Here is a 26675-nt window from a genome sequence, read left to right as displayed (position 1 = left end):
AGGAGGCAGAGCTCGGGGAGCTGGCTTGACTTCCCGGCTCTGCTGGCAGTCTCAGGTGGGAGCTAAATCCTTCTGGCTTGAATGTCTTTTCCCATGAACATGGACCTGCTCACCCCACTCTAGGCTGACACAATGGGAGCCCTGCCCGACCAGGGATGTCGGCAGTGTCCTCTCAGCAGTGTCTCGGTCCCCTGTTCTTCCTTCTCTCTTGGGAAAATACCTCGTGTAGCATCCCACTGTGTCCGCCCCTACCTCAGGGTGGGAAAAACCCCAAAAGGTCTCATTTAATGAGTGCTTACTCTACGTCTGGCTCTGTGTTTTGTCCTTTATGAGATGTATCTCATTTAATCTTTACCACAACTTTTTGAGGTCAATACCATCCTTTCCTTCATTTTACAGAAGAGGAAACCGAAATGACTTGGCCACGGTCACATATGCGTCGGAGGCAGGATTGGGACACAGATATCTCCAACTTCAAAGCTGGTGCACTTTGAGCACCATGCTTTCTCAGAACAGAAGAAGACAAACCAAAAACAAGGAGAAAAGGCAGTAAATAAAATCCCACTCTTAATCTGGGTGGATTTTGTGCAAAGAGAAATTCAAAGACTCTGGAAGTCCCCACCATTGTCACCTGAACCATGAGAAGTTCTGGGACTCTCGGCTGGCAAATAAGGGGTGGAAGACAGGTCAGGATAATAAAGTACACACAGGGGCTGCAGCTGGTGGGGCCCGAGGTTGAATGCCAGTGCTTCAGTTTGCTAGCTGGGCGGCGGTGAACTGGGGGTGTTAGAGATCTCTCTATGCCTTGGTGTCGGAGTTTTCTCTTCCAGAATATACAAGTAAGATCCTATTGAGCTGACCCTCCCACAGATAACAGCTCTTGACAAAACACAAGCCCACAGACCCATGCACGCCACCTCAAGGCACTGGATGGGGGGGCGACACTTGGAAGAAGGAATGGCGTGGGAGAAGTTATCCATTGTTTATGGCTTTGATCTTGAGGGCCGGCCACAGTCAGACGGCACAGATAGGAAACCTACAGGCTTTCTGGCCTGAAGAAACAGCTGACAAAATTCAGATCAACCACAACCACTGGGCAGTGAAGGGGGCAGCCTCAGAAAGGAGAGCCCCAAGGAGGGAGAGCCCCAGATCCCATATGTAAACTCGGTGCAAATCTCTGCCTCCTGAACCGCGCATGCATGGAAATAATTTCTACTGAGGGAAAACAAAAAAAACTGAACTAAGATTTTGGCTGCCATCCAAGAGCAGAGTTTGAAGTTAATTGCCTAATAAAACAAAAATCAACACATTTTGAGAATCTAACAGAATCCAGAGCCCCCACAACATAACATGCACAATGTTCAAGGTATAATCCTATTCTCAGACCACAGTGGAATTAAACTAGAAATCAATGACAGAAATACAGCTGGAAAATTCCAAAGCATTTGGAGATCAAATAACACACTTCTAAATAACACAGAAGTCAAAGAATTCTCAGGGGGGATTTTAAAATATTTTGAACTATATGAAAATGAAAACAGAAATTATGAAAATTTGTTGGATGTAGCAATAACAGGGCTCGAGGGAAATTTCTAGCATTGACGCATGTATTGCCAAGAAAAGAAAGATCTAAAATCAGTAATCAAGTTTCCACCTTAAGAAACCAGAGGAAGAAGGGCAACATAAGCCTAAAGCAAGGTGAAGAAAAGAAATAATAAAAATTAGAGCAGAAACCAATGAAACTGAAAACAGGAAACAAAAAGAAAAAAGAAACAAAACTCAATTTGTTCTTTGAAAAGATCAATAAAAATGATAAACCTTCAGCTAGGCTAACAGAAAAAAAGGGTATTGATAAGAGTGTTAATATCAGAAATGAAAGAGGAGTCATCAGTACTGACCCCAGGGACAATAAAAGGATATTATGAACAAATATGATAACCTAGATGAAATGGATCAATTCCCTGAAAGATACAAACTACCAAAACTCACACAAGAAAAAAGCAGAAAGTCTGAATAGGCCTATGTCTGCTAAAGAAATTGAACCAATAATTAATAACCTTCCAAAAAAGAAAGAACCAGAACAATAACAAAGTTGGAGGACTGACACTACCTGACATCAAGACTTACTATGACAGCACGGTACTGGTTAAAGAACAGACACCTAGATCGATGGGCGGAGTGGAGAGAAACAGACGCCCACCAGAAGAGCAGAGGCAGGTCAGTGGAGAAAGGATAGTCTGTTCAGCCAATGATGCTGGAACAATTGGATGTCCATATGCAAAAAAAAAAATGACTCTAGACTCAAATCTTAATTCTTTTACAAAAATTAACTCAAAATGGATCATAGACCTAAAGATACAAAGCGAAATTGTAAAATTTCTAGAAGAGACCATAGGAGAACATTTAAGGAATCTCGATTTTGGTGATGACTTTTTAGACACAACACCCAAAGCATGACCTATGAAAGAAAAAGGTCCACACATTGGCCTTTATTAAAATTAAACACGTCTGCTCTGTGAATGAATGAAAATATAGGAAATTTCAGCAAAGAAATAGAAAGAAAGAGAGAGAGAACCACATTGAAGAGGGGAGGGAGGAGTCAATGGAAATTCAAGAACAGAAATATACAGTATCTGAGCGAGCTCAAGTGTAAAAAATTTGTGGCTGGACTGAACAACAGAATGGAGAAGAAAGAGAGAGTAGTCAGTGAGCTTGAAGATAGATGAATAGAAATTTTCCAATCTGAAGAATAGAGAGAAAAAAGATTTGAAAAACACAACGGTGTCTCAGGGATCTGTGGGGCAATATCATGAGGCCTCGTGTGCATGCAGAGTCCTAGGAGAAGAGAGAATAGGGCAGAATAAAGAATGTGAAGGAAAAAATGGCCAAAAATGGGAATCAAATTCCCAAATATGATGAAAGATAAATTTAAAAATTCAAGAAGTCCACCAGACCCCATCTACAATAAATTTAAAGAAACTATGCCTAGGCAAATCACGTCAAACTGAGAGCTGGAAACCAAACATAAAGAGAAAATCTTGAAAGTAGCCAGAAGGGGAAAGAAAACTGCTATATACACAGCACCAAGAATTTGATTGACAGCTGACTCAAAAACTGCGGAGGCCAGAAGACAGTGGAACAACATCTTTAAAGTGATGGAAGAAATTCTATATAGAACTCTATATCCAGTGAAAATGTCCTTCCAGAATAGGGATGAAATAAAGATATTATCAGAAAAAGAACACTATGATAATTCATCACCTCTAGACCTGCATTATAAGAGATGCTGAAGGAAATTCCTCAGGCTGAAGGGAAATGAAACCACGTGAAAACTCGAATCTTCAGGAAGGAATAAGGAGCATCAAAAATGGTAAATGTCTGGGGCTGGCCCAGTGGCATAGTGGTTACATTCGCGGGCTCCACTTTGGGAGCCCCGGGATCACAGGCCCGGATCCCAGGCACAGAGCTACACACAAGCCTTGCTATGGTGGCAACCCACATACAAAATAGAGGAAGATTGACACAGATCTTAGCTCAGCAACAATCCAATGTTAGCTCAGAGATAGTCTTCCTCAAGCAAAAAGAGGAAGATTGGTGACAGATGTTAGCTCAGGGCCAATCTTCTTCACAGAAATAAAATAAAATAAATGTCTGGGAAAGTATATAAGATGGTTTTTCCTCTTTAGTTTCTCTAAATAGATATGACTATTTAAAGAAAAAACTATAACATTATCTTGTAGAGTTTATAAAGTGTGTGGATATAACACATACGACAATTATAGCATAAAGGACAGAAGAGTGATAAATGATGGTAGATAGTTGGAAAAGTGAAGTGGTGTGATATTAACTCTAAGTTGACTATAAAAAAGCGAAGATGTTGTCGGAGTCAATTTGGGCTGCTACAACAAAATACCGGAGACTAGCTGGCTTATAAACAACATAAGTGCATTTCCCACAGTTTTGGAGACTGGGAAGTCCATGATCAAGGTGTTGATGGATTTGGTGTCTGGTGAGAACTCGGTTTCTGGCTCAGAGATGGTGCCTTCACCATGTAACCTCACATGGTGGAAAGGGCTAAGGGGTCTCTCTGAAGCCTCTCTTTTTTTTTTTCTCCCCAAAGCCCCCCAGTACATAGTTGTATATTGTTAGTTGTGGGTCCTTCTAGCTGTGGCATGTGGGACGCTGCCCCAGCATGGCCTGATGAGCAGTGCCATGTCCGCACTCAGGATCTGAACTGGTGAAACCCTGGGCCACCAAAGCAGAGACCGCAAACTTAACCACTTGGCCATGGGGCCGGCCCCTGGAGCCTCTTTTATACGGACACTAATCCCATCGTGAGGCTCTGCCCTCATGACCCCACCTCCTGATACCATCACCTCGGGGGTTAGGATTTCAACCTGTGAATTTGGGGGGGACACAAATATTCAGTCCATAGCAGATACATGTTGTAATCTCTAGAGAAATCACTAACAATATACAGAACCGATAGATAAGTTAAAATGGAATTCTGAAAAATACTCGAAGAAGTCAAAAGAAGGTGGAGAAGGACTTCCTTCTCTGTCAGTGGGGATCACACAGCCCTACCTCCCAGAACTGTGGAGAGGTTGAGAGAGACCGCAGTGGCTGCCGGGCCTCTGAATAAGGCCTGTGGAGCAAGGGGAGCCCCAGAGAAGTGGGCTGGTGTTGGCCAGTCATGATATCCATTCTATCTGTGGACAGAGATAGGCACTCTATCCATTCAGATGACCTCTGGGACCCAGGCCTGACCTTGCCTGTCTGGCTCCCAGAATGTGGAAGGTCCCCTTCCACGCCTCTGATCCTCCTCTCTCCCCTTTGTCCCAGCCCTCCCCCTCCTCCTAACCTAAATGGGTTCCCAGAAAGGGCAGACCTGCTGCAAAGCTTTATGTGGGGTTTCTTGTGGTATGCAGCATCCTCGGGTCCTCAGTTTCCCTCCACCCTTCTGGGCTGGCGGGTTGTCCGGCCTCCTTGCCGTACATCAGCCCCGTGCACAAACCCCTGTTTGAGCTGACCAGGTTCAGGGTCTTAAACGACAAGAATTGCCACGGTAAGGGAGGAAGGCACCGAGCTGGAGAGTCCTGAGGGCTCCTCTGCTCTCTGCACTACGCTTTGCTCCTGAGGTCCCAGCCCCAGCTCAGCCCTGGACGGCGGCCTCCTCAGCCGTGAGGATTAAAGCAGACGATGTGCTCGTTCCTTCCCTCCTTTGCTCCCTCTTATGGACCTGCTGTTCACCACGTGCTGGGGATACAGAAATGGGAAGCCTGTTCCTGGCCTGTGCTGGCCTGGCAGCGGGCAGGGTGAACCAGGAAACATTCCAGAGACATCTTGGCAAAAGACTCCGCAGGACTCCAGACTGCCTGGAAGTGGGAGTTAGAGAGGAGTCAAGGATGAGACCTGTGTCTGCCTTCAGAGACCTGGCAGAGGTGGGTGTTGTGAGCAGAGACCCCCAGGCCGCCCGAGACTGACGCTGCCGGACCTCACGGTGCTGCTGGCCCTGCGAGTCTCACTGGGCTGTGGCCAAGCCATGTTTGGTCCAAAGGAGAGAGTGGGGCCGGCCCGGTGGCGCAGCAGTTAGGTTCGCACGTTCTGCTTTGGCGGCCTGGGGTTCGCTGGTTCGGATCCTGGGTGCAGACATCACACTGCTTGGCAAGCCATGCTGTGGTAGGCATCCTACATATAAAGTAGAGGAAGATGGGCACGGATGTTAGCTCAGGGCCAGTCTTCCTCAGAAAAAAGAGGAGAATTGGCAGATGGTAGCTCAGGGCTAAGCTTCCTCCCAAAAATACACAAAAAAATGGACTTTGAAGTCAGGCAGCTCAGGGTGAAATCCTGGCTGTCATAGAAGAGGGTCACTCTGGGTAGGGGGCGACTTTCTCACTGACAGCAGTCCTTCGGCCTCTTCGTTGTCTCATCTAGTCACAGGGAGCTCACTACCTCTCTCAGCAACCCCTGACACTACTGGGCAGTCTCCATGATAGAAGTGCTTCCCTAATTCAGACCTGTTCTTCCTCAGCCTCACTTCCCCTCGAGGTTCTTGTCACACAGAATAGATTGAGTGCCTTGTCCTCGAGACAGCCTTCAAGTGTTTAAAGACCATGTTCATCCTCCCCTCTGACTCCCGCCTCTAGCCCCATCTTCTCTTCTCCTGGCTGAGGACCCTAGTCAACTCCTAAAAGTTACTGACAAGCACTATGTAGGAATCCAGGCTCAGAGAGGTGAGGTAACCTGCCCACGTTCACACAGCTGAGAAAAGAACAATCATTTCTCTGAACCCATGATTGTTTAAGTCTTTCTGTGCTTCCGTGCTGCCGACACCCCTTTGTTAACTCTCTCTACCCCATCTTCATTTCCCAGGGCTGCCATAATAAATTAACACAAACTCGGTGGCTTAAAGCAACAGAAATTTATTCTCTCACAGTTCGTGAGGTTACAAGTCCAAAATCCAGGCGTGAGAGCCCCGAGGGAGGACCCCTCCCTGCCTCTTCCTAGCTTCTGGTGGTCGGCAGCAACCCTTGGCCTTTGACAGCCCGTGGATGCCCCCCTCCAGTCTCTGCATCCTTCTTCATTCGGTCTTCCCCCATGTGTCTGTGTCTTCGCGCTGTCTTCCCTCGGTGCATGTCTCCAAGCCCAAATTTCCCTTTTCTTATAAGGATGCCAGTCACTGGATGTAGGGTCCAGCCTAATGCGGTATAACCTAATGCAGCATAACATGGGGACAGGGCCCCATGGACAAGACCTGGCGGCCCCAGGCACCAGGACAGAGCCCCAGAGGGGGAGCCTGGTTTGTGCCTGGTCACCAGGCACCAGACCATCTTGTGCTTTTCCTGGTTCCTCCGTCCACCCTCCAGCTTGCAGGAGGGATGGCCGTGCAGGCGGAGGAGGGAGCCCAGGGGGAGAGGCCGGCAGCTCCCGGGCCTATCCTGACTGTATGCAGTGAATCCTGGGCGGGTCACAGCATTCCTCTGCAAGACACGGTGACCTCAGCTGCCGCCGACTTGACCTCATCTGGAAAGCAGCAACTCCGTCTGGAGCCGAAGGATCCTTGGCAAGGGCTGGAATGACTGGGAGGGAGAGGAATTTTTCTTAAAAGAAAAGAGATAGAAGAAGATTCCTAGAGCAAAGAGGGTCGCAATTTTCTTTTTCAGAGCCGCCAACCAAAGCCAGGTTCCTGGAAAGGACAGCCCCACTGCCTTATGATTTAGAAGAAAGGCCCCTGAGAGGGACTCCAGGCTCCTTGCTGTGTCTAAGGCTACCCCCGGGGCAGGGTGGCTTTGCCAGAAGAGCTCCTTGAAGTCAGGCACCCCGGGATTCAAGTCTTAGCTTGGCCACATAGCAGCAGTGTGGCCTTGGTGTCGCTTAACCTCCCGGTGTGCCTCATGTCGCCACCCTAAGGCAGAGAGGCTGGAAGACATCTGTCTGCCTCCCTGGTTCCACTCTGCCTGCTCACAGCAAGCCCGTGACTTTTCAGTGGGGGCCTGCCCCTCGCCGGCTCGCAGTCTGTGAGGGCTGGGCAGGCCCCACACTCGTTTAGGTGGGTCATGGAGTGTTGGTGGGAGCCTTGGCCATTGGGACATTGCCTTCCTCTGGTAGAGCCAGAGGCTCAGGGACAGACCAGTGACCTGAGGCAGTCATCAGGCTACATGGCTGGACTTTTGCAGGAGCTCCTGGAAAGAGGGTTTTGCTCTCCCACGGGCCTTAGGGCTCTGGGGATGTGACCCTGCCACCATCTGGAGATTGTGAGAGGAGCACCCAGGGCTGCAGGGTGCCACCCTCAAGGAGGGAAGAACCAAGAGATGGGGCAGTGAGGTCCGGGGACACTTGCATCTAGGATCCAGCCATGCCTGAAGCCAACTCTACCCACTTGACGTTTCAGTCACGTGACTGAGTATATTCCAACTTTTGCTCAAGCCAATTTGAGTTGTGTCCTGTGTCACTTGGAACAAAAATGTCCCAATCATCCCAGATTAATAATACTCATTTCAGTGGACCACTGAAACGGACTCAACAGAATTAGATCCTTAGATTATGAGCTTTTTGAGAAGAAGCACTGTCTTATCCATATGTGTGTTCTTAGTAACTGACCCATAGCAGATGCTCAAATGTTTGTGGAATGAATAAATGTGTTTAAATGCCCCTAAAGCTTACAAGATTCTCAATAATTGTTAGTCAATATTATTATCTCAGCAAGTTAATCTTATCATCTTTTCTTGTTCCGTGTTATGCTTCTGCTAAATTTGAATAGTGAGTCATTAACCCCTTCCCTGGATCCCCCAGTTAATTAAATAACTAAGTTAGCAATGTCTGATGGCTGCCTAGCATGTTCCGGGGTCGGGCAGTAGAAGTCCAGTGATGAGCAAGAATGACACATAGAGACCACTCTCCTGAAGCTCCCACCATTAGGAATTGACTATGATACAGTGACCACAGAGGCGCTGGGGGCTGAACGCTGAGCAGGAGGCAGTGTGGTGACTGGGGTGGGTGGGAGAGTGCTCAAGGAAGAGGAAACAGCCGGTGCTGTGCAAGGAGATATTTGGGGAGCACGAGTCAGCCTAGTTTGAGAGGAGTGGGCCTGGGCTGTATGGCATTGACGAGGCTGGAAGGATGGAGGAGGAGACACACACAAGCCACACTGAAGACTTTGTTTATAGGCTTAGAACAGAGGGAAGACACTGACCGGGTACACACATGGGCGTGGCATGCATGTTGAAACACTGCCTTTGGCTGAAGTGTGAAGGGTGACGCCATAGACTAAATGTTGTGTTCTCCTTCAATGCTTGTGTTGAAATCCCAACCCCTAATCTGATGGTATTAGGAAGTGGGGCCTCTGGGAGGTGATTAGGTCATGAGGGCAGAACTCTCATGAATGGGATTAGTGCTCTTACAAAAGATACCCCAGAGAGCTCCCTTTCCCCTTCCACCATGTGAGGACACAGTGAGAAGGCCATCTGTGAACCAGGAAACAGGCCCTCACCAGACCCTGAATCTGCCGCCACCTTGATCTTGGCCTTCTCAGCCTCCAGAACTGTGAGAAATAAATGTCTGTTATTTATAATCCACCCGATGTGTGGTATTTTGTTACAGCAGCCCAAATGGGCTGAGACAGAAGAGTTGATGGGGGCAGTAACCAGAGGTGAGGCAGTGGTCCAGGGGGAGATGCTGGGGGCCTGAGCCCAAGGAGAGGCAAAGAGATGGAGAGAAGGGGGCTTACTCCACGGTTGTTTGGAAGGCAGAATAGTGACGGAGAGGCTGTGGGGACAAAGGGAAAGGCGAGAGTCCAGGGCAGCTGGGAGAACGGCGTGGCTGCTGCCTGAGAACCAATCAGACGGAGAAAGTGAGAATGGACACTCACGTTTCCTCTTCCTTCCACTGCTCAGGAAAGCGCTGGCTCAGTCCTTATACCTCCCAGGCTTCAGCAGAACTGCCGTGGCCCCAGCTGGATTTCCATGGAAAGTGCTGACCTGGGCAGGGAGGGAGGGAGGAGGGGGGCTAGCAGCAGCTGCCACACACGCAAGAGCGGAAAGAGAGAGACAGAGAGAGACACGCAGCGAGACAGAGAAGGAGAGACGTGCTTGGGGAAACAGGCTTTTAAACGTTTTGCTACATTATCACAGTAATTTCCTGTGTTACTTTGCTCAGGCTGCCATAACAAATGACTACAAACTTGGTGGCTATAAACAACAGAAATTCATTCTCTCACAGTTCTGGCGGCCAGAAGTCTGAAATCAAGATGTTGGCAGAGCCACGTTCCCTCCAAAGGCTGTAGGGGAGAATTCTTGCTTGCCTCTTGTAGCTTCCGGATGGTTCCAGATGCTCCTTGGCTTGTGGCTGCATCATTCCAATCTCTGCCTCCGTCTTCACACGGCCTTCTCTTCTCCCTACGTCTCTCTCCTCTGTGTGTCTCTTCTAAGGACACTTCTCATTGGATTTAAGGCCCACCTGGATAATCCAGGATGACCTCATCTTTAGATGCTCAATTACATCTGCACAGACCCTTTTTCCAAATCAGGTCACGTTCCTGGGTTCCAGAGTTTAGGATGTGGACATATCTTTGGGGGGAGGGGGGGCCATAATCTCATCCACTACATTCTCTTTTAGCATTTTCTCAAGAGACAACAGTGAAGACTCCTGCCACTTTTTAATTATTTTTATCATAGCTTTATTGAGAATTAATTCACATACCGTACCATTCAACACGTTTAAAGTGTACGATTCAATGGTTTTTAGTACATTCACAGAGTGGTGTGTGCAACTGTCACCACGATTTTAGAACACTTCTTCATCCTCAAAGTGGTGTTTGCTCCCCTTTCACTGTCACCCTCAATCCCCCATCTCCCACAGCCCTAGACAGCCACTGTTCTATTTTCTGTTTCTATAGATTGGCCTATTCTGGACATTTCGTATAAATGGAGTCATATGTGGTCTTTTGTGACTGGTTTCTTTCACATAGCATAATGTTTGCAAGGTCCATCCATGTTGGAGCATGTTTCAGTATCTCATATGGACAAATAATATTCCATTGTAAAGAGGATAAGGATAGGCATATTTTGCCTATCCATCCATTAGGTGATGAACGTTTGAGTTGTTTCCACCATTTGGCTGTTATGAATAACGCTGCTACGAACATTCAGGTACAAGTTTCTGTGTGGACATATGTTTTCCTTTCTCTTGGATATATACCTAGGAGTGGAACTGCTGGATCAAATGGTAACTCTGTGTTTAACTTTTTGAGGAACTGTTTCCCCAAGTGGCTGCACCATTTTATGTTCCCACTAGCAGTATATGAGGGTTCCGCTTTCTCCATGTTGTTGCCAACACTTGTTGTTATCTGTCTTTTCCATTACAGCCATCCCAGTGGGTGTGAAGTGGTATCTCCTTATGGTTTTGATCTGTATTTCTCTAATGACTAATGGCATCGAGTATCTTTTTATGTACTTCTCTGCCATTTGCATAGCTTCCTTAGAGAAATGTCTATTCAGATCCATTTCCCATTTTTCAGTTGGGTTGTCTCTTTATTATTGAGTTCTAAGGTTTCCTTATATATTCCAAAATTAAACCCCTTATCAGATAAACGATTTGCAAATATTTTCTCCCATTCTGGTTCTCTTCTCACTCTTTTGATAGTATCCTTTGAAGCACAAAAGTGTGTAATTTTGATGAAGTCTAGTTTATCTAGTTTTTTCTTTGGTTGCTTGTGCTGCGGGTGTCATAGCTAACTATTGCCAAATCCAAGGTCATAAAGATTTACCCCATGTTTTCCTCAAAGAGTTTTATAGTTTTAGCTCATATATTTAATTATTGTTATGCCTGCTCAATGTTTTGAGTATGATTACTCCTGAGAAGTGTCCACAGGTGGCCAACTAAGTAAGCTGTGGCCGTGGGAGCAGCCTGTGCAGGCTCTGAAGGAAAGCTTCCATCTGCCTTTCCTCCCCCTGCCCATCTTCCTCCCTGGTGGTCGCCACTATGGAGTGCTGTCATCTGGAGGTGGAGTGCTCCTCATGGAAGGGAGTCCTCAGACACAGCTAAGAGACCTGTTATAGATCTGCAGGGGTGGACACAAGCTTTGGACCAAACCTGCAGGGTGAGAGGCAAGGACCAGAGAAGCTGCTTCTCCAGAATCCACCCCAGACTGAGACAGCTAGAGCAGACTGCCAGCGAGACGGAGCAGGCCATCAAAACGAAATAACCCACCTACCAGAATATCTAGAGGAAGAAAGACAGATGACACCAAGCATTGGTGAGAATGGAACCCTTGTGCCCCCGCTGGGGGGAGCAGGAACTGTCACAACCACTGTGGAAACTGGCAAGTCTCCACCAAAATAGAGCAAACCCCTTGCCTACAACCCAGCTATTCCACAGCCAGGTAGATGCCCAACACGCAGGTGTGCACACGCTCCCCAAGGCGTGTACGAGAATGCTCACAAAAGCACCAGTCTGAATACCTCCAAACTGGAAACAACTCAAATATCCATCAACGGGAGAATGAATAAACATATTGGGGCATATTTACACCACGGAATATTATACAGCAATGAGGATGAATAAATCACAGCATGAATAAGTCTCACAAACATAGCATTAAGTCAAAGAAGCCAGACTCAAAAGAGTATGTATTACATTGTCATATTTATATAAAGTACAAGGCAGGAAAATTAATGGTGACAAGAGCCAGAATACCAGTCACCCATGCGGGGAGCAGTGATGGAAGAGGGCACAAGGCGGGCTGCTTACACTCTCTTTCTTGGTCTGGGTGCTGCTTACATGGGTGTGTTCACTTTGAAAGTTCACCCAACTGTACGTTGATCATTTGTATTTTTTGGCATGTATGTTATATCATAAAATTTACAGCAAAAAAACAGAACGAGTGGAAACTGGCTGTGATGCTGTGGTCAGGGGTGTCGTGAGTGTTGTGTACAGCTGGCCCAGGCCCGGGCTTCTCTTGCATGTGGGTTGACAAACTCCCAGCAGACAGGGTGGGCGCTTACAGTGGCAGGACCCTGCCAGGCAAAGTGTGGAAGGCGAAAGGCAAATTAATTAATGAATCTTTTCCTTCCTTCCCTCTCGCCTTCCTTCCTTCCTGCATGTATTCATTCCTTCTTTTACTACACTTTTAGGCCACATTTATTGAGTACCCACACCAACCAATCCCAAGTACACAGAGCTAAGTAATTTACAGGCCCTTCCGTCAAGACGCTGACAGTCCAGCGGGGGAAGCATGTCCATAAAGAAATCAGTGCAATCCAGAGGGAAAGGGGCCCTGGTAGGTGTCTGTCAGGGCAACAACGTGGCCAGATCCAGCTGGCTGGGGCCCAGGGCAGGGCAGGGGGGCAGTCAGGGAAGGCTTCTTGAAGGAGGTGATGCAGGACCAAGGCCTCAACTAGATGCTAATGCGATGGGCTACGGAGGGAGGACGCTCCTAGCAGAAGGAACAGCCAGGCTGGCTCCCCTCTTCTTACAGCTAAGTGGACAGGATTAGGAGGTGAGTGTGAAAAACAGGGGGTTAGGTCAAGAACCAAAGAGAAGGGGCCTGGGGATGACTTCATGGCTTCACGTGATATGCGCTACTACGTTCTTAACTGCTGGCTGGTTGGGAATCCAAATGATCCTGGTAGCAAGAGGCTGAGATGATTTCCCAAGGAGTCAGCTTCTTGCAGAGTCTCACCTGTGAAGTGTGCAGATGGCCTGCTCAGGGGTCCAGGCAAACAAAACAGAGATGTGAATCTGGCTGGGTACGAGGCAGTAGGGAGTGGTGGGGTCTGCAGACCTTGGCTCTCCAGGACTGTCCTCAGGCATTTGGATTCTGCTGTTTTCAAAATGTAGCACAGGCCAGACAGAAGAGTCTGGCCCCTGAGTTCCATCCAGCACCTGGCTGCCAGTGTGCAGCCTCTGGAGAAATTTATCTCCAAGGTGGCTCCAGACAGAAAGAGTGATTTCTGTAATTTAGTGTGTGGGTAACAGGGTCACCGCTCAAGAGTTGTGGTCACCCGAGGCGAAGTGTCCTCTGAGTTCCTTTTCTCCTGACATCTCTCAGTGGACAAGGCCACCCCTGGGAGCCTTTCCAGAGCTTTCCCTGACTCTCAGAGGCAGAACGCAGAACTCAGAGGGACTGGCTTTTCACTGTGGAAAAATACTGACAATAGTAACAGATCGTGATCCAAGTTCTGGAAAATCCCAGAGGCCGAGAGCCTTGGATCCACAGTTGTCCCATGACCAGGGCAGGAAGACTTCTGGAATATGCAGGACAAGGCACCTTCCTCTCTGGGACGACCTACTATGCGCCAAGTACTAGGCTGGTCCGTAAGCTCATGTCATCCTCATAACAATATCTTAGGATGTTTATGATGATGATCCCCATTTTACCGAGGGGAAAACCAAGGGTCAGAGAGGGTAAGTGACCTGACAAGGTCTCACCAGGGCAAGTGGCCGAGCCTCTCCAGCTAGAATTCCCAACAGCCTCAAGCCTGGTCTAAGGCAACCATGTCTTTGAGGATGAGCCTGTGTCTGGTCCTGGGCTCAGAGAGGGAATGTGACTCGTTTAATGCCACACAGCTGGTAAATAGTGCACTATCCATTATCACCCCTCATTTATTCTTTCAAAAATTGTTCTTCAGGATCTATTATTCACTCAACAAGTACTTTCTGAGCACCTGCCAGCCACTGCTTTAGGCTCTGGAGACACAAGAGAGAATACCACGGACAACAATGCCAGCCCTCAGCAAGCTTACATTCCAGAGGGGGCAACAGGCAGTGAAACAATAAACAAGGAAGTTAGGCAATAGATAGGGAAATGTGGATGACAGTGGAAGAAAATAAATGAGGGAAGACAGACACGGGGTGGAGGAGATGTGAGGGTCACTGTGTTAAATAGGGCGTAGGGGAAGGCCCCACTGAGAAGGTGATGTTTGAGATAAAACCTGAGGAGTGAGGGAGTGGCCCTGGCTGTCTCTGAGGGAAGCGTTCCAGACGGAGGGAAGGGCAGAGGCGAGAAAGTGGAGCAGGCCTGTGTGTGGAGGAGGCCAGCGTGGCTGGAGCAGGCGGGTGAGGGGCAGAGGGGAAAGATGAGGCTGGGGAGTACGTGGAGGTGGGGGCGCCAGGGGGTAGACGTTACAGCACCTTGCTGGCCACTGTGAAGACTGGCTTTATTTTGAGCCATTGCAGGGGTCTGAGACGAGGAGTGACGTGACCTTACATGATCGTGACCTTTAACGCAATCACCCTGGCTACTGTGTGGAGACAGACTCTACAGGGCACAGATTCTGCGGGGCAGAAACAGGAGCAAGGGCACCAGTCAGGAGGCAATCACAGCAACCAGGCAGGAGAGAAAGGGGCTCAGACAGGCTGAGGCAGCAGAGGTGGTGAGGAGCTGGCAGATCCCAGCCCTATTTTGAAAGTAGAGCCACCAGGATATGCCCAAGGATTGGACATGGCAAACGAGACAAAGAGAAGAGCAATGATGACATCTAAGTTTTGGATTGTGTAACTGGAAGGATGGAGTTGCCACTTCTGTGACGGGAAAAGGTCAGAGAGGGGAAGGTTTGGGGAATTTCAGAAGTTCAGGGTTGGGTGTGATAGCTTGAGAGGGCTCTTGGATTTCCAAGTGGAGATGCTGAGGCAGCACGGCGCTGGCAACCAAGTGGAGAAGTCAGGACACGGGAGACCGTCCATGAACTTCAAGAGTTTGCCAGTGATTTGGGAAGGCAGAGCACCCTGGTAAAGCTCCCTGGGCCTCACCCTGATGTCCCTGGTGATGGCCAGACTCTAAGACGGCCCCAGTGACCCCCACTTCCTGGTATTCATGCTCTTAAAAGGTCGTCTCCCACGCAGAATGGGGCTGAATTATGTAACAAATAAGAGATTGTAGAAATGATGGTTTGTGACAACCAAAGCTAGGTCATAAGAGAAATCATGGCTTCTGCCTTGCTTTCTCTTGATCACTTGGCTTTGGGGGAGGCAAGCTGACATGTCACAAGGACACTCAAGCAGCCCAATGGAGAGGTCCAGGTGGTGCAGGAACTGAGGCCTCCTGCCAACAGCCATGAGAGTGAGCCAGCTTGGAAGTGGGTCCTCCAGCCCCAGTCAAGCTATCAGTTGACTGCGGGCCTGGCTGACAGCTTGACTGTAACCCCATGAGAAAGCCTGAGCCAGAACCACTGGCTAAGACACTGCCCGACTCAGGACCTTCTGAAACTGTGTGAGATCATAAACTTACATTGTTTTAACCTGCTAGGTTTTGGGGTAGTTTGTTACACAGCAGTAGATAACTAATACAAACACGTTTTCTATGCCCAGAAGAGCAGGGCAGGTACTTTTGTAGCTTACACAAGTTATCCCCTGTCTGCTGGCTGACCCTGATGAGCAGGGCGGCTGCCCAGCCTGCCACGGCTCCACCTTCCTGGGACCCTCCTGGGCTTCTCAGACTCCCGGGCCAAGTGTGAGCTTAGCATCTCAACAAAGAATGTCCCTTCTCCTGCGGGATACCTCCGCCACCCAGAGAAGAGGCAAGAAGAACTAGCACGGCTCTCTGTCCATCCTCGTGGGTTCCAGCTTGTCCTCGCTCGTCCCCATTTTACGTCCTCTTCCCTCTCCAATTGCTTGCCCTGTGGACATAAAGCTCCAGCATCAGACGTGAAGATGACAGCTTTACAGAGACCGTTTACACAATTAGTTATGCGATATCAAAGGTGGTAATAAACCCCTTCATAGACCTGGAAGTGGCTGTGCTTCTCCGATGCAGCCCTTCCAGCCTCGGAGGGCGCAGAGGCAGAGCACAGGCAGAACTCAGGTTTGGGGAAGGCGGGTGCCTGGGCCCAAGTGGCCCTTGTTCCCAGTCTTGTCGTGGCATCTGGCCCAAGCCCAGCTAGGGGAAGCACCAGTCCTCGTTCCCCCAGCAGAGAGTGTCAGGACACCAGAGCCTGGGGGCAGTGGCTTCGGAGTCTCAGACCCGGGTCTGGAATCCCCACTCGGCAGTTACTGGCTGCATGACCTTGAGTCACTTCACCCATCGGGCCTCAGTTTCCTCAGCTGTGGAGTGGGGATTTAACACTGACCTAATGGGATTACTGACACTAGAGAAGGGACGTGAGCCCTTGGCACACAGGGGCCATCCAATAAATAGTGGTGATTATTATGACATGACCTCACGGCTCAAGGTTAGGTGACTGGGGCTTGAAGGGGAAACCCCAGCACCTTCCACGTCCCTCTGGTTCCCTTTTGTGAGATTGAGTGACTAATCTTTATCCCAACTACCCCTTCCGGGGATGTGGGGAGGACAAAAGTAGGAGCTTGTGTGAGTAAATGTCTTAAAAGATGCTGTCACAAAGGAAGGGTCTCCGATGGTGGCTGTTGGATGTGTGGTTTGAGCTGGAACACACCTTTGAGGTGATCTCTTTCAATATCTTCAACTTCTTTGTGAATAAGGACCATCTTTTATGGTCCCCCAAATCTTGCATTCTTTGGCATGGCCAGAGGAAGCTGAGGCCAGAACCGGGTGGGGAGGAGGTTGGCAGAGAAGTTTCCAGAAGACTGGGAGGTGTAGAGAAAGAGCTCGCTCTGGCCACTCTCTCTGTCTCTCCATGCATCTATCTATTCACAGATGTCTGTTTTCATCTAACTATATTTCTAGTTATTTAGTAAACATTTAAATAGCACTTACTATGTGCCAGGTCCCATAAGCACTTTACAAATACTAATGACCACTTCTTCAACACCTACCATCCAAGTGTGAGCACCTTGCCTGCATGCTCCCATTCAGCTCTCCCAGAAACCCAGCAAAGTAGCAGTCATTGTCCTCGTTCTGAGATGAGCAATCTGTGACTCAGAGACTTGCCCAGTGTCACAATGCAAGCAAGTGGGGAAGCTGGGATTCTAACTGAGTTTTGTGAGATGTCAAAGCCCACATCCTCCCACCACTGCTGGCATCTAGAAATCTGGGCGGGGTGGAGGCTGCAAGCGGTGGAAAGACTCAACTAGTCTGGAGAGCTAAAGCTAACATGTGACCCACAGCGCTCATGTTTACAAAGTTCTTCCACGCCTAGGAGCGTCTACAGGACCTGCCAGTAGGTGTGCCAGAATCCTGTTCCCACTTTCTTCATACAAAGGTGAATAAACTGGGACTCGAGAAGTTAAGGTGCCCAAGATCCCACCTGGCCCTTTCAGTAGCCAACATTCTCGCCAGTGCTCCCATGTCCCCTAAGAGGGCTCAGCCTGGCCCCTGAGCTAAAGCAAGTCAGAGAGAATGGATGTTCCTTAAGCTCCTACTATGCGCCAGACATTGGAGGCACATCCTCCGGCAACCTCTGAGTTGATATTTTCATTCTCATTTTATGGCTGAGGAAAGTGAGGTTCAGAGAAGTCAGAGGATTTGCTGAAGAAGAGGTGGAGGTGGGATTTTAACCAGATCTGGTTGACTCCAGAACCTGCAAGGCTCCTTACACCACAATGCACTGTCTCAGGGGCAGCCAGGCCACCAGGTGGGATGGCAGGGTTCGATCAAAGCTATCCTGTCCCTCAGGAGGAAGTGCAGCCAAGCCAGGAGCAATTCCCCTGAGTGCGCAGGGGCAAATTCCATTTCCCATGAGCCTCTGCTCCCAGGGCATCATGAGGGCAGGGCCAGGAAGGGGGGGAGTCTCAGAGATGCCCTCTGCTTCGCTGTTTCCACTTCAGAGCAGCAACCTTGAGGCCCACCTAGCCCAAGCTCCCCTCTGTGGTGGATACCCCTTATGCCAGCCCCTCACCATGGTCGTCCAGCCCCTGCAAGCCCACCCCTCACTGAGGCAGCCCTGACAGGGCCACCCTCCCAAGCTGTGTGAGCCCCGGGCCTGGGAGCCGCATCAGCCCATTGATGGAAATAGGGCCACACATAACAGTAATCCGCTTTCTCTGACTCCATCCCCTGCAGCTCCTGCCGACCTTCCCGGGATGGCCCTGCGGGTGTCTCGCAGGAGACCCACCTTGGAGGTTAGCCTTCTGGGGCTCAACCACCCACATCAAAACCTTGGACTTTTAAAAAACCCAAATCCCCGTTGTCCATCGGAGTTGTGAAGCCACCAGATTGTCATAAATTCACCACTGACCGACTGTGCCGTGCTCCTGGCACATTCAGGATGCTGTCCGCCCTTTACGCGGTGCTCCTGGCACTCAGGCCTGAGCAGCAGGGTCTCCCCTTCGCCCTGTCCTGGAACCTCTCTTAGGTTCTCCAACTCTCTTTCCTTAGGATGACTTTTTCCGGCGAAGCCCTCTATCCCTCGTACCAATGGATCCTCCAGAATTGGCCCCTCCTGTCCTCCAAGCCTGCTGTGACCGGCATAAACCCTAGAGTGAAATCAGCCTGGGCAATAATGATAGCTAACCTTCATTCATTCCACGAGGATATTTTGAGTTCCTGCCTTGCGTCAGACGGTGTTCTAGGTGCCAGAAGTATAGCAGTGCGCGAAGACAGACAGAATCCCCTCCTAAGGGAGCCCAAGTTCTGGAAGGCTGTCCGGTGCTTAGCGGACACCAGCCACGCTACAGGCGCCTTCCGCGGATGAGCTCTTTGACTCCTCCCTGTGACTGGCTGAGGTATACTCTTACTACACCCAGTTTACCATGAGGAAACTGAGGCATCAAGAAGTTAGGTAACTTGCCATCACTTACTGAGTCCTGTCACCGTGTCGGACACTGCGCCCCCCGCGTTTTACATTCCTTATCTGGGCAGCACGGAAGGTGGTGAGGAGCTCTGAGGAGGACGGCTGTGGTCTGAGCCCCAGCTCACTGTGTGGCCTTCACATCACTCTTCTTATGTTTCCTGAAGGAAAGGACCCTCAGATGGCTCCAGGTCTTGTGAGAGATCTGGAATGCCTGGACTGGAGTGAGTGTCCGTGCCTCCTTGAAATCCTGGAAGGAAAGCAGAGGGAGGAGGAGCGGGCCCCGTGGTGCCAGCACCGTGCGCCCGGGAGCCGGGATGCAGGTCGGGGTGAGGGGCGGCTGTGACAAGGCCAGTCAGCTCTGGGCTCAGTCGGCGGGCGCTGGGAACGGGAGCGCCCCCAGCGACTGCGGGCTCCGCTTGCTTCCCACGCGGGGCCCAAGCGGCCCTCAGCTCCTCCTGGTCCCGGGGGTGACCATGTTTCAGGGCCCACGAACGATCAGCATCTGGGGGATATTGTCTGCAAACTTTGCACTGGAAATACCATAGGGGCGGGGGGCAGCGAGGAGGATAAAAGCAATCCCTGAAGGTCTGCGGGGAAAACCCCTGGCCCGGGGCCGGGGGGCGAGGGGGGGGGGGGGTGCCGAGAGTGCGGGATTCCGGTCCCCCACCTCCCAGGTCAAGGCACACCTCTCCCCCAGGTCTGTTTCCCCATCGGTGACCGTCAGGGCTCTGACTCGGGGCGAGCCGAGCAGAGGGCGGGGAAGAGCAGGCTCAGGGGCCTTTGTCGGCCTCCGTCCCTCCTCACGGCCCCGGCCCAGGGGATGGGGGTCCCGCGGCCCGGGCGTCCCGCTCGGCTCCCGGGCTCTGGCGCCCCCTGCGGGCCGAGAAGCGCCGCGCAGCACCGAGTCCCGACCGAGCCCGGGAGGGGCCCGGCCGCCGCCCGGAGCCGGCCGTGCGGGGCGCAGGATTCTGTCGCTGGGGAGAAAGGAAATGAGTCACCCCTCTCTGGGGCCGTGGGGCGGCCCGGGGCGAGCGAGGAGACGCGGCCGCAGGAACCCGGGACAATGGCGGGAAGTGAGAGGAATGTGGGCCTGGCTGCCGCAGCGCGGCCCCTGGCCCCGGACCCTGCAGAGGCGAGCGGGCCGGGGCGCCGGCTGCGGGGGCGCGAAGCGGGGGATCGGACGGACGGCCGGGCCGGGCCGGGCGGACATGGGGTGGCTGGAGAAGCATGGGGGCAGAGCCGACCTGAAGGACAGCTCAGGTGATCTTTCCAGTAACCTAGCCCAACCCCTGGGTGGCTCCTCATTGCCCTTCGCATAGTGCTCAGACTTGACTGGACAGCAGAATGATCCCAGTGGCTTGTTAATAACCCAGATCCCCAGATCCCACCCCAGAGTAGATCAGAGCTGGGGCAACATGAATGTGATTCTTTTTTTTTTTTTTTTTTTTTGAGGAAGATTAGCCCTGAGCTAACCACTGCCAATCCTCCTCTTTTTTTGCTGAGGAAGACTGGCCCTGAGCTAACATCCATGCCCATCTTCCTCTCATTTATACGTGGGACGCCTGCCACAGCATGGCTTTTGCCAAGCGGTGCCATGTCTGCACCCAGGGTCCCAACCAGCGAACCCTGGGCCACCAAAAAGCAGAGCGTGTGAACTTAACCGCTGCGCCACTGGTTGGCCCCTGAATGCGCATTTTTAACAAGTTCCCAGCAGGTGATGCTGAGGCAGGGGTCCTGGGACCACTCCTTGAGTAACACCACCTTAGAATAGGGTCCAAGCTACTTAGCTGGCCTGTTGTGATGTGGCTTCTCCAGCCTCCCTCTCCTGACTTCCTACCCCCGAACACACATGCAGTCTGGTGACACTCAACTACTGACGTTGGCTGTTTCTTTCCTCTGGGTGTTTGCACAGGCTGTTTCCTTTGTCTGGAACACCTGCTCCTCACACCACTGCCACGCTAACTGGCTGACTTCTACCAACCCTTTAAAATCTTCTCCGCAGTGTGCATCAAAGGGCACACACTCAACAGAGTGAAAAGGCAGCCCACGGAATGGGAGAAAATATTTGAAAACTCTAAATCTGATAGGGGGTTAATATCCAGAATATATAAAGAACTCCTTTGACTCAACAACAAAAAACACACACAACACAATTTAAAAATGGGCAAAGGACTTGAATAGACATTTCTCCAAAGATATACCAATGGCCAATGAGAACATGAAAAGATGCTCCACGTCATTAATCATTAAAGAGATGCAAATCAAAACCACAATGAGATACCACCTCACCCATTAGGATGGCTACTATCATAAAAACAAAAAACAGTAAGTTTGATAAGGATGCCGAGAAATTGGAACCCTTGTGCACTGTTGGTAGGAACATAAAATGGTGTGGCTGCTGTCAAAAACAGTATGTTGGTTCCTCAAAAAAATTAAAAAATAGAATTACCATACGACCCAGCAATTCCACTTCTGGGTATATACCCAAAAGAACTGAAAGCTGAAAGTCGAAGAGATATCTGTACACCCATGGTCATAGCAGCATTATCCGCAATAGCCAAAAGGTGGAAGCATCCAATGGCAGATGAATGGATAATGAAATGTGGTGTCTACACACAGTGGAATATTCTTCAGTTTTTAAAAGGAGAGAAATTCTGCTACATGCTACCACGTGGATGAACCTCGAAGATGTTATGCTAAGCGAAATAAGCCAGTCACCAAAGGACAAATACTACACGATTCCACTGATAGGAGGTACACAGAGCAGTCAAATTCCTGGAGGCAGAAGAATTACCAGGGCTGGAGTAGGGAAGCGGGCAATGAGGGGTCATTGTTTAATGGGTATAGAGTTTCAGTTTTACAAGATGAAGAGTTCTGTGGGTGGATTGGGGCGACGGTTGCACAAAAATGTGAATGTACTTTATGCCACTAAACTGTACACTTAAAAATGGTTAAGATAGTAAATTCTAGGTTATGTGTATTTTACTACAATTAAAATTAAAAAAAAAAAATCTCCGTGGCAGCCTCTGCCTGCCCGCTTTCCCTCCCGCTCCAGACAGCTCAGGCCTCCCTGTCTGCTCCCGCTGCACCTAACACCTCTGGGAGAACATCTGCCTCTCTGTAGAGGACGGGGCATCTGTTTGTTTTAATTCACACATTTATTTTGCTAATAGACAGTACGCTCCTTGAGGCACATAAACGAAGTGCATTTGTATTTTGCGTCTGTTAGCCAGTTGTTCTGTCATGAGCAATTGGTCTCTTTTTTCCCACTGATTTGTAGTAATACCATTGCTGTCATGGAACAAGTCCCCATCAATACGGGACCCATCTCTGGGTCCTGTCTTCAGCTCCCTGGTCTACCTTTGCTGACAGTAAATCTTTATTCATGGCAGGACAACCCCCTCCCTCCTTATTCTTCTCCAATAGCGTCTCAACTATTCTTCACCTTTAGTCCTTTACTTTTTTAATATAAGTTAAAGGAAAACTTGTCATTTTCATAGAAAAAAACATTGGATTTTGATTAGTATTGTCCGTGGGTCACAATTTCCCTGTTAGTAAGGAGAGAGGAGAATACGTTTTTTTTTTTCCTCAAAAGAGAGAAACACCTCACTCATCCTGAGGTGACTTTTCAGCAACTCCCAATGTCTAGAAAACTAGAGAAAATAAGAAGAGGGTAAAGAAGGTGTCTGGGAAACTACAGCCACCCCGGAGCCCAAGTGCTAAATCACACACACTTTAGGAGACCTTGTCAGGCCCCCCTGAGAACCTATTGACTTTTACTCTGGTCACTCTTCCAAGAAACCTGATTATCTGGTTTCCTAGCCTACAGCAAACTAGAAGGCTCGACTCAGAGGAGGAGTTACAGAGAGGAAAGCATGCTAATAGCGAAGTCTGACAAAGATAGGAAAGTCTCAATTCTAAAGATGTATACAGGAATATAAGAGGGCAGCAGAGTGGGGCCACTCACTTCTGGAACCTTGGAGGCACTGCTGTGCGCTTTGTAAACAGAAGGCCGCTCTGCTCCACGTGGCCATTCAGGAGCCACCTTCACCTTGTGGCTTCCAGGCTGCCTGGCTGTGGCCATTCTGGTCACAGGTGAGAAGGGAAAGTGAAGAAATTCAAGTCCAGCCTCTCCTCTTAGGCGAGTGAGGTGGGAATCTGTACCCACCACCTGCAGGCCCCTCCCACTGGTGAGAGCTTGGCCCTGTGGCCCCACCCAGCTGCACAGGGGCCTGGGAGACAGAGTCCTTTGCTGGGGAATCAGGTCATACAGGGCCGGTGGACCATTGTGGGATGTGGCTTTTACTCCAAGTGAGACAGGCAGCCCTTGGGGGGTTTTGAGCCCAGCAGTGACTTGATCTGATTTGTAAGAAATCTCTCCAGCTGCCATGTTGAGAAGGCTGAGGGAGTGACCTCTTTCTCCCTTGTTCCCTGTGCTTCCATTTCTCACACTTTAAACACTTATCCTTTGCTTCTCTGTCTCCCTCCAGGTCAATGCATCCACAACACCTGGCCCAGAGCAGGTGCTCAGCAACGTCTGTTTCAAGCATGTCAGATGCAATTGAAATAACAACTGGAACCTGCTGTGTTGGTCTGGGTTCTTTGATTGCAAGCAACAGAAACAACTCTGGCTGTCTTAAAGAAAACTGGGAGATGCCCAGAATGCACAGGAAGGCTGGAGAACGGGGCTGGAAGAAGTGCAGGAAGCAGAAGAGGAGTTTCTCGGCAGCCAGGTTATGCTGCTGGGGTGGAGATGCATACGCCTCTCCTGACTTTGTTTCAAAGTCCTGGGAAACGGGCTGACTGGAAGCACTCAGGTCACACGTCCAGGCTTTGGTCTCACCGGGGCAGAGAGAGGAAGAACCGTGGCCAAGAAAACCTCCAGACCCCGCTTTGGCCTCCATGAGGGAGGGCACGGTTCCTTGTTCATTGTCTCACAAGGCTGCGCTCGTGGGGGGCAGGTCATGGGAAAGGAAACCAGAGAGCTGTGAGGGGAAATGAACGCTGAGTGGCCGAGAGCCAGCGAACGTCCCCTACAATTTCCCAGGGTTGGAAAGGCCCAGGGGCATGAATGAGACCTGTGACCCGTGGGCTGTGGATGGTGAAGGAGAGGCATCTTTCTCATCTTCGCATTCCTGGTGCTTAGCACAGTACCTGGTACTCAGTCGGTGCTCACCTAATGTTTTTCCAGTGAATGCATGGGTGAATGACCTGCTATGGAAGCCCAAGGGCTACTCGTGTCTCCTGAAGCACCAATTTTATGAGTAAAAGGGAATGAGATGGCAGCAGCCTCAGTGAAGAGATTTGCCAAAAAGAAAAAAAATTTTGTCTCAGGGGACAAATTGTAGCTCTGTTCCTTCTGCCTCTTCCCAAAGGGGCTGTCGATCTGGCGCTGAGCAGGATTAACATCTATTTAAAGCCATTGGCCCCTCGCAGCCCTGGCTGATGGCGGTGGATGCAGTGGAGACATCAGGCAGGAGCGGGTGGGCCAGCCTCCAAACCCTCTCAGAAGGAAGCCATGGGTCTGGCCTGATGTGGCGTCCAGGAGTGGGGCCCGGCAGCCTCACGGGAAGAGCCCAGTGGGAAGTGTGGACTGGGTGTGCCACGAAGCCAGTGTCTTCCTAGGAGGTCCACTGGACTGGGCACCAAGACGTGTCACCATCCAGGTCTGGGGGTTGGCTGTAGAGCTGGCCAGGAGGCCATACAGACCAGAGCCTCTAAATGTGCTCCTGGGGCCTGGGACATGACAGAAGTGCCGGGTGCATCCCAGCAGGGTCGGGGAGGAGGTTGCACTCTGAGCCCTCAGCCAAGTTGCCTTCAACAGAGCAGAAACACACGTGTTTCAGGGTTTCCACAGAAGACTCCGAATACAGAGTTCTTCTGCATAGCAACAACAACAACAAAGTGTGGGCTCTAGGTCACTGACCTCGCGCACACCCATTGGACAAAGTGGTTTGGGTATGCGTGTGGGAAGGACACTTAAGTCGTGTTATTAAGGACACTTATTAAACCTTAGTGTCCTCATCTGTAGAATGAGGAAAACATCGGAAGATCGTGGTGAGATTAAGTGGATAATGTATGTGGCTGGATATTATTTTGAGATACTTAGCAACATTCATTTTTCTCCCTGTATTTTTCCTTTTCTTCTCCCACATGCAAGCAGTTTTGTGGGTTGCAGCCGAGTGAGGAGGAAGGAAGGCAGAAGTAACCCACAACTCTTTTTTAAGCGCCTAAGCCCTTAGGAGAACTGAGTTGGTTTCTAGTAATGATAAAAGGGGAAAAGAGGATTCATGCAAATGATCAAGTCACCTGGGCCAGACGCAGTGGGCAGAGGGGCCCCCTCCAGAACCAGGAGGAGAGTCCCCTGGCCTGAAGGAGAGCGACAAGGCCAAGAGCTCTGTGGACCGCAGAGCAGCTCTTGGGAGCAGCGGGAGCCTGGGGCAAATGGTTTGGGGACGCATCTAAGCTGGGACTGTGACAGGAAAGTTACAGGAAGACACCAGACCTGGAGGGGCCCTGCAGAGGGACAAGGACAGCCTCAGAAGTGATTTGGGGGTTGTTTTACGACCAAAACACCATCCTCCTACCATGCACCATTGCATTAAGACCTCCAAATGATGACACAACTCCTGGAAGAAGTTATGTATTTTTCCCCATCAGCCCAAAGGAAAAGGGACTCAGAGTCGGAAAGGAGGCACAGTTATAGAAAACAAAGAAAATTCTCTTTGCCACCCTCCTGAAGTGTCTGGGCACTGAGAGAAGACCCAGCCCGTGGATCTAAGGCCTGGAGCCCAGAGGAGGGGCTGCAGGTGCCTCCTCTGTGCCTCCTCCGCCTGCCTCCGAGCCTCAGCACTCACTGCTGCCTGCTCCCCGCCCCGTCTGCTCTGCGTTACATCCCAACTTTGGCGACAAAGGAGGGGGCAGGCTCCCCCATGCCCCCCAACCCAGCCCTCCACAGGGAGAGGTGGCCTGCTCCCAAGTCTCGGCAAGGCAGCCACGGACATTTGCAAAGTGACGAAAGGAGAGGAGGGGCCTAGGAAGAAAACAGCTTTCACACATGGAAATGCCTGGAAATGTTTTCCAGACACATTCTTCTTCTCTGAGGTGATTTTCGAGGCTCACAGAGCCTGGGGCCTAAGGCTCCTGGTGGTTTCTCAAGTGGCCCAGCAGAGATGCAGAAGCGGCCTCTGCAGCATGTGTGTGTATGTGTGTGTGTATGTGTGAGCGTGGGTACACATGTGGATGTGTGTGTATGTATGCATGTTTGTGAGTGTATATGTGTTTGTATGTTGTGTGTGTGTGTGTGTCCATCCCAGGACAGGAACTCTCCCTAGATCCCTGGAGCTGGTAGTGCATTTAGCAATGCCCAAAATCCAACCCCTTTTTTCCAGGGATGTGGATACCAAGGCCTAAGGGACCTGACCTGCCTAAGGTCACATCACTCTCCAGAGATAGAGGAAGAAGTGGCCTGGGGCTCTGAAGTGCTCTCCTCTGCTCCCCAGCACTGGCCCCTCTCGGTGGAGGTCACGTTCC

The sequence above is a fragment of the Equus przewalskii genome, chromosome 10 (genome assembly GCF_037783145.1).
Source record: "Equus przewalskii isolate Varuska chromosome 10, EquPr2, whole genome shotgun sequence".
Lineage (NCBI taxonomy): Eukaryota > Metazoa > Chordata > Mammalia > Perissodactyla > Equidae > Equus > Equus przewalskii.
Note: the sequence above shows the minus strand (reverse complement) of the source record.